Source organism: Sapajus apella, unplaced genomic scaffold, assembly GCF_009761245.1.
Source record: "Sapajus apella isolate SASKATOON/1434 unplaced genomic scaffold, GSC_monkey_1.0 scaffold2255, whole genome shotgun sequence".
NCBI classification, from domain to species: domain Eukaryota; kingdom Metazoa; phylum Chordata; class Mammalia; order Primates; family Cebidae; genus Sapajus; species Sapajus apella.
Window position 1 is genome coordinate 1 of NW_022439181.1, and position 10410 is coordinate 10410.

Consider the following 10410-nt stretch of genomic DNA (forward strand, 5'->3'; position numbering starts at 1 on the left):
TAAAAAAATCCTTTTTATTTTGAAATAATGGCTTCATAGGGAGTTCTATAACTAGTACAGAGGTTCCATGTACCCCTCTCTCATTTGACCCCAGTGGTAGTTCTTCAGACTTTTATGTCATTTTTCTGTTCGCTTCCCTAGCCCCCTGTATAAGTAACACATTTATTAAGGAGGAAAAAGTGTGATTAAAATTTTTTTTCATAACATTAATATATTGGAAAAAATTACATCTCTAAAATAAGTATATAAAGTTCTGTTTGTACTTTTTAATTTCTACTTCATTATGTATAAAATAATCCTTTCTATAACTGAGAAAACTCATGCTTGTTTAATGTTATTTTAACTTGGGTTATAATTTTACTCATATTTTGGATGCTGTAAGAATCCAAGAGTAGTTAACAATTGTGGTCTATATTTAGATGAATATTGAGTCCTTGCTATAACTCTGTTCTTGAAGTTGGAGCTGAAGAACCTTGTTAAATGATATGGCATTTCAGTGCTTTTATTGTTTAGCTTCCTGGGAGCAGGTCCAAGGCCATTCTGCTTTATACCAAATTCTTTATTGTAGCAAGAAGAGGGATTATAAGTCTCTCGTTGAGTGAACTGATAAAATTATTTGGATGTCTTTTGTCGTATTGTACTACTTTCCCAAATCATTGTTGTGCTTTCGATTTTCACTGTAGATAATCCTCCAAAAGGAGCTTTGAAGAAACTGATACATGCTGCTAAGGTTTGTGTTATTACATAAATATAAAGAATAGGGAGGAAGAAAGAAGAAAGAGAACATGGTTTAAACTCATATCTCCTTTAGTAACTGTTTAAAAAGTCCATTTTATGTTCCCATAGAAATATATTCAATAAATGATCAGAATTTTTGTCATCAATTGCTTTTTACTTTTAATTATTAAGTTTAGAAATTTATATAATTTTTAGAATTTATCAAAATAAAAAGTTCCAAGTTCTGTACTCATTTTTTCAGATAAGAATATATTTAAAATGTTTCTTGTATTTTATTTTGTACTTCCCTTGGTCATTCTTTTTTCTTCTAGTCTAAGTATTTTATTACCCTTTCTGCCCTAATCCTATTTTGAGAAGTAAATGCCAGGTTCCTTTTTTTCTGGTTTATTTCTTCTCTTTTCCACCCTAGTAGTGGATTCCTAATTTATGCTGATCTATATGAAGTCTTGATAGTGTAGTTTGAAGGCTACTTTAATAAAAACTTTTGTTGAAAGTAAATAGAATGAAAATAGTCACTTTTTAAGCATCCAGTGAAAAACATTCACTACTTTTCTCTATCCCTTGTTCTGATACTTAGCAAGCATTAATGACTTTGCTGGTTTTTTTAGATGGAAGCTGCATTATTAGTTTCTGTATTCCGGGTGATAATTCATCAAAATGATAAAATAACTTAAAAAGTGTTGGGGGTGTTATAATGAGGTTTATGTTTTTTTTTTTTTTTTTTTTTTTTAATTTTTTATGTTTTTTTTTTTTCCTTCTCTTCTTTAAAGTTAAATGCTTGTTTAAAAACCTTAGAAGGAGAAAGAAACCAAATATATATTCAGTTATCTGAAGTTGATAAGACAAAGGAAGAGCTTACAGGTAGGTCATCTACATACATACTTTTAATGTTTTTCTAAGTAAGTACATCTCCTTTTAGAGAGTGGTAAAAATTAATTGAATTAATTTTGGGAAGATCCAATTTGATTTTTTTTTTTAACTTTTGTCCTTGTTGGGTATTTGTGAAACATTAGTTCTGATTTTAGTTGTCATTGCGAAAGGCATACCAATTTCCTCTATATTTATGTAAAATTAATGAATTTTTTAGAAAAACATGTAAAACCATATTTATTTTTTAATGTATTACACTGTTATGTGTTTGGTATGGTTTTAGATGTTAAAAAGTAGCAAATTGAAACTTAATGTTGAAAGTCTTTGTTAATTGAAAAATTGATCTTCAGTAGTGGTACTACTTGCAGTATGATTCATTCCTTTAATGTACATACATAGTATATTAGCACATACCAGAGTGATGTTAGACCTGTAGAAATGAAGTTTTTGTTTTAATTGAAAACATTTATGTTTATTTTGCAGATAGTGTTTGTATTTTCAAAAAGTAAACAAGTTCTGTCAATATGTTTGAAAAGTTTTAAAATTGGGATAAATAGCACCTCATTTTGTACAAATAAAAATTAAAAAAATTTACCATATACATTTGCATCAGAAAAGACCAGAAGGACATACTCAAATGTCAATAATAATTATCTCTGAATATGGGATTATGGGCAGATTTTTATATTCTTTTCACTTACCTGTATTTTCAAAAACTTCTACAGTAAGTGAACTGCATTTATAATAGTATTTTAAAAGATTGAACCACCAAAGATAGAGGTTATTAAAAATTATCATATACCTGTCTGGGTGCAGTGGCTCATGCCTGTAATCCAAGTAGTTTGGGAGGCTGAGGCAGGCAGATCACCTGAGGTCGGGAGTTCGAGACCAGCCTGGCCAACATGAGAAACCCCGTCTCTACTTAAAATACAAAAATTAGCCGGATGTGGCGGTGGGTGCTTGTAATCCCAGCTACTCAAGAGACTGAGGCAGAATCGCTTGAACTCGAGGTGAAGGTTGCAGTGAGCTGAGAGTGCGCCATTATACTCCAGCCTGGGTAACAAGAGCGAAACTCCGTCTCAAAAACAAACAAACAAACAAACAAAATAAACAAACAAAAAATGATTGTATCCTACTCACATGATTTTAGTAATTGGATTATTTTTGGATTTTAAGAAACATTAGTATTAGTTTAAGAGACTGTTGCTATATGTAAAGCGTTGTACTAAAAGTCATGGGAAATTCACAGAAGGAAAAGATAGCTTACTTTCAAGAAAGCTGTATTTGAAAAAATGTGTGTAGAAAGTGCTGGAGTAGCAAGGAAATTTGCTCACCAGTTACCCCACTCCTTAATACAATTTCCTGGCAAATCTTTATGTTTTTCTTAGACTAATATTTGGAGACTGTATATCTGCCTGTACTCTTCTTCCAAATCTAACTTTGTTTTTTTAATGGATCATGAAAGATAAATTTCTGTAATTAATCATTTATTCATAGCATGAAGATTTTCCTCCAAACTGTTTATGCCTTATGTGGTAATCATTTACAGTGGTTAAGTTACAGACAATTCAAAACAAAATAGCTAGAGTAGAAGTGCAAAAATATGGCCAGGTGCGGTGGCTTGTACTTGTAATCCTAGCACTTTGGGAGGCAGAGGTGAGCGGATCACTTGATCTCGGGAGTTGGAGACCAGCATGTCCAACATGGCTAAACCATGTTTCCACTAAAAATACAAAAATTAGTTGGGTGTGGTGTTACATGCCCGTAGTTCCAGCTGCTTGGGAGGCTGAGGCATGAGAATTGCTTGAACATGGGAGGTGGAGGTTGTAGTGAGCCAAGATCTCACCACTGCACTCCAGCCTGGGCGACCAAGTGAGACTCTGTGTCAAAAAAAAAAAAAAAAAAAGGCACAAAAGTATATTAAAGAATTAAGTGTTGGGTTGTAGTTTGCTTGTTTGTTTTACAATAGGGATGATGAATTTTAGTAGAGATAATACCCAGCGTTGATCTCTTTATGTGATTGTTCTTGGCAATGGCTTAAAGCCTAGGTCAATGAATTTTTTTTCTGATGTAGATTAAAAAATTTCTGTGGAAAGATAGTTATGTACAATTTCCTGTACATTTAATCATTTAATGTTTACGTATTTACTGAAAATGTTCTTTTGGTGTGTATGTTTAATGGGTTGTATTAGTCTGTTCTCACATTGCTGTAAGGAGCTACCTGAAACTGGGTACTTTGTAAAGAAAAGAGGTTTAAATGACTCATGGTTTTGTGGTCTGTACAGGTTTCTGCTTCCGGGGAGGTGTCAGGAAAACTTAGAATCATGGTGGAAGGTGAAGGGGAAACTGGCACATCGTACATGGTGGGAGCAGGAGGAAGAGAGTGAAGGGGGAGGTGTTACACACTTTTAAACAACTAGATCTCATGAGAACTCTATCACCCAGGGGGAGACAGCACTAGGAGGATGGTAATAAACCATGAGAAATCATGCCCATGATCCATTCACCTCCCATCAGGCCACACCTCTAACACTGGGTATTACAGTTCAACATGAAATTTGGGTGGGGACACAAACCCAAGTTATATCATGAGTGTTTTAGAATAATTAAATACCATTACATATAATTCGAAAATTTTCTGTTTGTTAATACTATTTCCAAAACTTCCCTCTTTAGTCAGAGTGAGTTTTGTCTTTTAAGATTTGTGGTGGTGATTCATACACATGTTATGGGAGATGATACGTTCCTTCATCTTAGAGGAGTTGAAGTTATTATATTGGTACCTTAATATTAGAGATATTCAGAGTTGATATTTCAGTTTTAGAGGAGCTCAGCATTTATTATGTTAGGAGAGAAATGAGGTTTTTAAAAAAATTGGTGCATACATTATAAAGCATTCATAATTATTTAGAATTATTCATTTTTATAGATTTTTTTAAAACTTGGTTTAGCAGTTGAAACAAAATTGGTGTTTATCTCTCCAGTCTTGGTGTATTTTAAACTAGGAGTATGTTTGAGCGATTGTTATGAAAAGATGCGGATTTCTAGCTTGACTTACATATCAAAATTTTAGCTTAAAAGGGAGGGCTAGGTAGAATTTATTATTGAAAGATAAAGTTTTCACTAGATAAAAACAGGTATTATTCATTGTCTGGAAATAGTTTTACAGGGAATGTTGAACTACAATGTTGCCCTTTAAAACTCTTATCTCCAAAATCTTCCTGAGAACTTTAGTGGCATTTGGCTCCCAAATTGAAAATTAGATGCTAGAATTAGAATGTTGAAGGTCTTAGGAATCCTGTAAATAATAATAAAAATTAAAACGATTTTTTTTTTTTCTTTTTTGGATACAGGGTCTCACCCTGTCACCTAGGCTGGAGTGCAGTGGTGTGATTTTGGCTTACTGCAACCTCTGCCTCCCAGGTTCAAGCAGTTCTCCTTCTAGGCCTCCCAAGTAGCTGGGCTTACAGGCACTTCCCACCATGTCTGACTAATTTTTGTATTTTAAGTAGAGTTGGGGTTTTGCCATATTGGCCAGGCTGGTCTTGAACTCCTGGCCTTTGGTGATCTACCCATTTTGGCCTTCCCAAGTGCCGTGATTACAGGTGTGAGCCACCACGCCTAGCCAAAATTAAAGTAATTTATATAGGTCCTTACTTAAAATATTAATATACTCAGTTGAACACTATTCAGCCATCAAAAAATAATGGCATTCTGTTTTGTGGCAACATGAGTGAGCCAATTTAAAGTGAACTAAGCCATGCCAGAAAGAGCAGTGCTGCATGTTCTCATATATGGGAGCTAAAAAAGTTGATCTCATTTAATAGAGAGTGGAATAGTAATAGTAATATGAGGATGGGAAGTGTAGGGGGTAGGGAGTTAAGAAAAGGTTAGTTAGCATTTACAAAATTATAACTAGATAGGTGGAATGATTTCTAGTGTTCTGTAGCACTGTAGAGTGACTAGTTATTGTATATTTATTATTTTTCTTCAATCTACTTCATTTGTCATATTTTTTATTTGTAAATAGCTAGAAGAGAGGATTTTGAATGTTTATAACATAATGACAAATGCTGGAGGTGATGGATATGCTAATTACCCTGATAAGATTATTACACATTGAATACCTGTATTGAAATATCATACTGTACCACATAAATATGTGCAATTTTTATGTGTCAACTAATAACAATAAAAACATTTGGGTAAACAAAATACCTTGTAGATTTTCTGTTAATGGAAAAAGTTTAGTTTATTAATAATTTATTATTTTTTGTAATTTTTATCTTTCTGAAATGTTAATTTGCAACTCAAATGTTTACTCCTTTAATTATGACTTAAAATTTTTATATAGAGCATATTAAAAATCTTCAGACTGAACAAGCATCTTTGCAGTCAGAAAATACACATTTTGAAAGTGAGAATCAGAAGCTTCAACAGAAACTTAAAGTAATGACTGAATTATATCAAGAAAATGAAATGAAACTCCACAGGTAATAAAAATCATGTTAACTTCATTGAACAGCAAGTAAGATAGCTTCAGAGATATATGTTACATATTTAACTGTAGCAATTATTGAAAGTTCTCAATTTATGATTGGATTATATTTTATCAAATTATTTTTAAGAAAGGTATTTGATCTGGAAACACTTTTTTTCAACAAACAAAATATTGTAAATGATGTTGGAATTTCCAAGTTAGTCACAGAATCCTCTTTAGCTTCTAATAAGTAGTCAGCAAATTACTACCTTAAAATTCCTTATACTGGCAGGGAATCTGAGTGGACAGACACCCTTGATTGAACTGCCCATTAATTCCATCTCTGATACATGTAAAACTGATTTCTCTGTTCTGTGCAACTTGCTCCTACCCAGGTGTTCCTTGTCTTAGTAAGTGGTATTGTCATTTACTTAGTTGCTCAGGGTGGCTCCTCAAGCCATTTTTGACTTCTCTCTTTTCTATCTCCTATTTATTCTGTCATCAAATCCTGTCAGCTTTCTTATAGCCTGAATCTGACCACTTTTCACCATCTCCCATACTGGTCTAGTCCAAGCCATCAGCAGTTAATATCTGGTTTATTATAGTAGCCTTATAAGTAGTCTCCCTCTTTACACCTTTTCTCCTGTACTATGTTTTCTCTGCAACATGCAAGATGACCCTTAAAATGTGAATTGTGAGTATGGTCACTCTCTGCTCAAAATCCCTACGTGCCTTCCTATCACTCTCAGAACTTAACCCATAGCTTTTATATCTTAGCCTACAAGACTGTACCGCCTTGGACCCTTGGCCACTTCTTTAATTTTAGCTTATTTGTGTTCTTTTTCCTCTCAGTACCCTCCATCCAACACTGGCCTTTTTGGTGATCTTTAGCACGTTGACCTCAGGGTCTTTTGCACTTGCTCCTTTTACCTGGAATGATGTTTCCTTATACATTTGCATGGCTCAGTTTTTCATTTTATTTGGTTCTGGGTTCAATTGTTGCCTCAAAGAATCCTTCCCTGTCTACTCTAACTAAAATAATAACTGCTACTCTTTATCCCCCTATTTTGCCTTGTAGCTCTTATTGTCCTCTGGTGATTGATTGCTTTTATTTCTTTTATCTTCCTTTCGTTAAATATAAGCTGTGAGAGAGAATTACTTTATTTTCTTCACTTCTGTGTTCCCAGTGCCTAAACCTGTGTGAGACACATGATAGCTGTTCAGCACATGTTTGTTGAATATATGGACAAATATGTTCAGTGCCTTTATATATTGAAGGAGTGTGTATGTGTGTATGCTGTTACCTAAATGTCTAAATACACAGAAGACCCTTGAGATATCTGAAGGCTTCAGATTTTTAAATATTACCGAAGCACATATTTTTGTCATCATAAAGGGTAATAAAATGTAACAGACTTTCAGGTTCCTTTAGGCTCTTAATGAAAGTTATTATAGTTGTTCTTTATTAATTACAGAATCTGTATTTGTGAATTCACTTACTTGCCAAAATATATCTGTAAATCAGATCAATACATGCAAAGCTTTTGCAGCCATTCATGGACATATTCAGAATGATGAAAAATTTGAGTTGTCCAATGTGCATGTTGGCAGCTGAGGTTAAACAAGGTGATGCTCTGCTTTGTTTCAGCTCTCATTCTGTAAAGTGTCCTTTTTACGGTATATTTAGTACCTCATTTTTTATATTTTTATGCTTTTTGCTGGTGATTTAGGTGTTTAAAATGTACCCTAAGCATACTGCTCAACTGTTATGTAGTGTTTGAAGCACAAGAAGGTTGTGATGTGTGTTACGGAGAAAATACGTGTGTTAGATAAACTTTGTTTAGGCATGAATTACAGTGCTTTTGGCTGTGAGTTCAATGTTAATAAATTAACAATATATATATTAAATAAGATACCTTTAAACAGAAGCACACTAAGACAAGGTTATGTATTGATTAGTAGATAAAATTGTTGTGACCAGAGGCTAGCAGGAAGCTAATTCTTTTTGATTACCCTTAGGAGCAGTGATCTGGTATTTGCTAATTCATGATGTGTAGTGACTTTATGGAATATAACTAGCACAAATAATGAGAATCTACTTGATATATTTGGAAACTGGTAGAGAATACTAATGCTTCTTTGAGATCAGGATGCTGGGTAGTGCTTGGCTCAGTCACTGCTAAGTTCTATATCTCAGTCATGATTTGCATTTCAGTTCACAATTAAAAAGTTGTTATTTGTTATGGACCTTTGGCCATTTCGGACTGCTCAGGGTATGAAAGAGAATAAACTTGACTAAAAGAAAGAGTTGCAGTATAACTTTAGGGCTTTTGAGCCAATATACCTAGGAGTGGGCCCTTCTTTTTAGGTTAGAATGAAACATATTAAATTAAAACTTGGATATAAAAGTGATTGTTTGAGGTGAAAGCAATACTTTTGTGTATATCTTTTGAATAAAAAAGGTATATGGTTGATTACAGAATTTCGATGAGCAGTGTTTCAGAAAAAAAAAAAGACATTTTCCTTAGATTTTTAAGGCAAGGATAGGAAGCTGAGTAGTGTCCTACTTGTGTGTGTTGTTCACATGATTTCATTTGTTTGAAATATTTTAAATTCCTAAAATATGTATTTGCTTCTTACATTTAAATTAAACTACTTGCTACTGAAATTCAGTGAATTATGCCTTTGGTACTTCTTCAGAGTAGAATATTGAATTGATAGTACCCATAAATTTATATTCTTGCTGCATATAGAATAAGTTCAGTCTAGATGTTGGCTTGATGTTTTTCTTGACTGATACATTGTTTTACTACCATTTTTCCAAATTTAATAATGGAAAGAAATGAAATGGTAGGACTTAGAAGCTTGATGTGTTACTTTTTTTTTTTTTTGAGACAGAGTCTTGCTGTGATGCCCAGGCTGGAGTGCAGTGGTGCAATCTTGGCTCTCTGTAACCTCTGCCTTCTGGGTTCAAGCAATTCTTTTGCCCCAGCCTCCTAGGTAGCTGGGACTACAGGTGTGCCACCAGGCCTGGCTAATTTTTTTTTTTTTTTTTGTATTTTTAATAGAGATGGGGTTTCACCATGTGGTCCAGGCTGGTCTCAAACTCCTGACCTCCAGTGATCTGCCCACCTCGACCTCCCAAAGTGCTGGGATTACAGGCGTGAGCCACCACACCTGGCCCTTGATGTGTTACTTTAAATATGTATGATTTTCTTCTTTGAGATGCAGCCTCGCTCTGTTGCTCAGGCTGGAGTACAGTGGCGTGATCTTGGCTCACTGCAACCTTTGCCTCCTGGGCTTGAGCAATTCTCCTGCTTCAGCTGCCTAAGTAGCTAGGATTACAGGTGCACGCCACCACACCCTGCTAATTTTTGTATTTTTAGTAGCACCGGGGTTTCACCATGTTAGCCAGGTGGGTCTCAAACTCCTGACCTCGTGATCTGCCTACCTTGGCCTCCCAAAGTGCTGGGCTTATAGGTGTGAGCCACTGCACCTGGCCAAGGTAGATTTTTTAAAGTCATATCATTAGGTCTCCTTTCATAGTGTAATTTTTATCATTAATAGGCCCACTCAAATTCAGTGGGAAGGTATATAGACCTCACCTTTTATCAGTAGGGGTGTCAAATAATTTCTGGCTATCTTCAGTCTACACAATCTGTAAAAACACTTCTCTCTTCCATATCCATGCCTATCTCACTTTTGTGCTTTTCCTAAGGAGAAGACTTATTTTCTTACAAAGTCCATGAAAGTGATTGACCTGAGGGAATGCTTTCTTAGCAATAGGTGATATAGTATATAGAATAGAAAACATTTACAGCCACACTACAAGACCTCTTCCTTCAGTAGTTTGTCTTGTTCCTCCTCAAAGTTAATGAAGGAGGGAAGATAACCATTTAGAATTCCAAATGTGTTTTCCTGTGGCGTTCAATAAATATTTCCTGGGTGACCAAGCTTATTAATGATTGTATGTGAAATGAAACGACATGGGTATTGTAGCATGAAAGCGTCACTGCTTATGAGCTCTGGAGCTTGGTTTAATTATTTCATTTCTCTGTGCTTCATTTTCATTTTTGTAAGATGGGAATAAAAGTACTACCCTTCTTGTAGAGCTGTTGTGGTAATTAAATAATACACGTAATAGTCTAAGAACAGTTTTTGGGACATACTAATGGCTCAATAAGTTGTTATTATTATTAATAGAACTGGATGTAGAAAATAGGACTGCTACTACTAGTACTGTTTACTTTGGGTTGATTGTAATTATAATGGAGAGTGTGTGTGTGTGTGTGTGTGTGTGTGTGTGTGTGTGTGTGTGTGTG

At 34.5% G+C, this 10410-nt stretch overlaps 1 long non-coding RNA gene across 2 annotated transcripts; it reads left to right on the forward strand.

Moving 5' to 3' along the window:
- Positions 1-6: 6 nt before the first annotated feature.
- LOC116547169 lies at positions 7-10405 on the forward strand. Of its 2 annotated transcripts, XR_004266966.1 has the most exons (4): positions 7-730; positions 1509-1599; positions 5963-7368; positions 10363-10405. It is a non-coding gene; the product is annotated as an uncharacterized LOC116547169 (long non-coding RNA). The 2 variants fall into 2 exon arrangements; XR_004266965.1 differs by lacking the exon at positions 10363-10405 and having other exon boundaries at positions 290-730; positions 5963-8417.
- The last annotated feature ends 5 nt before the right edge of the window (positions 10406-10410 follow it).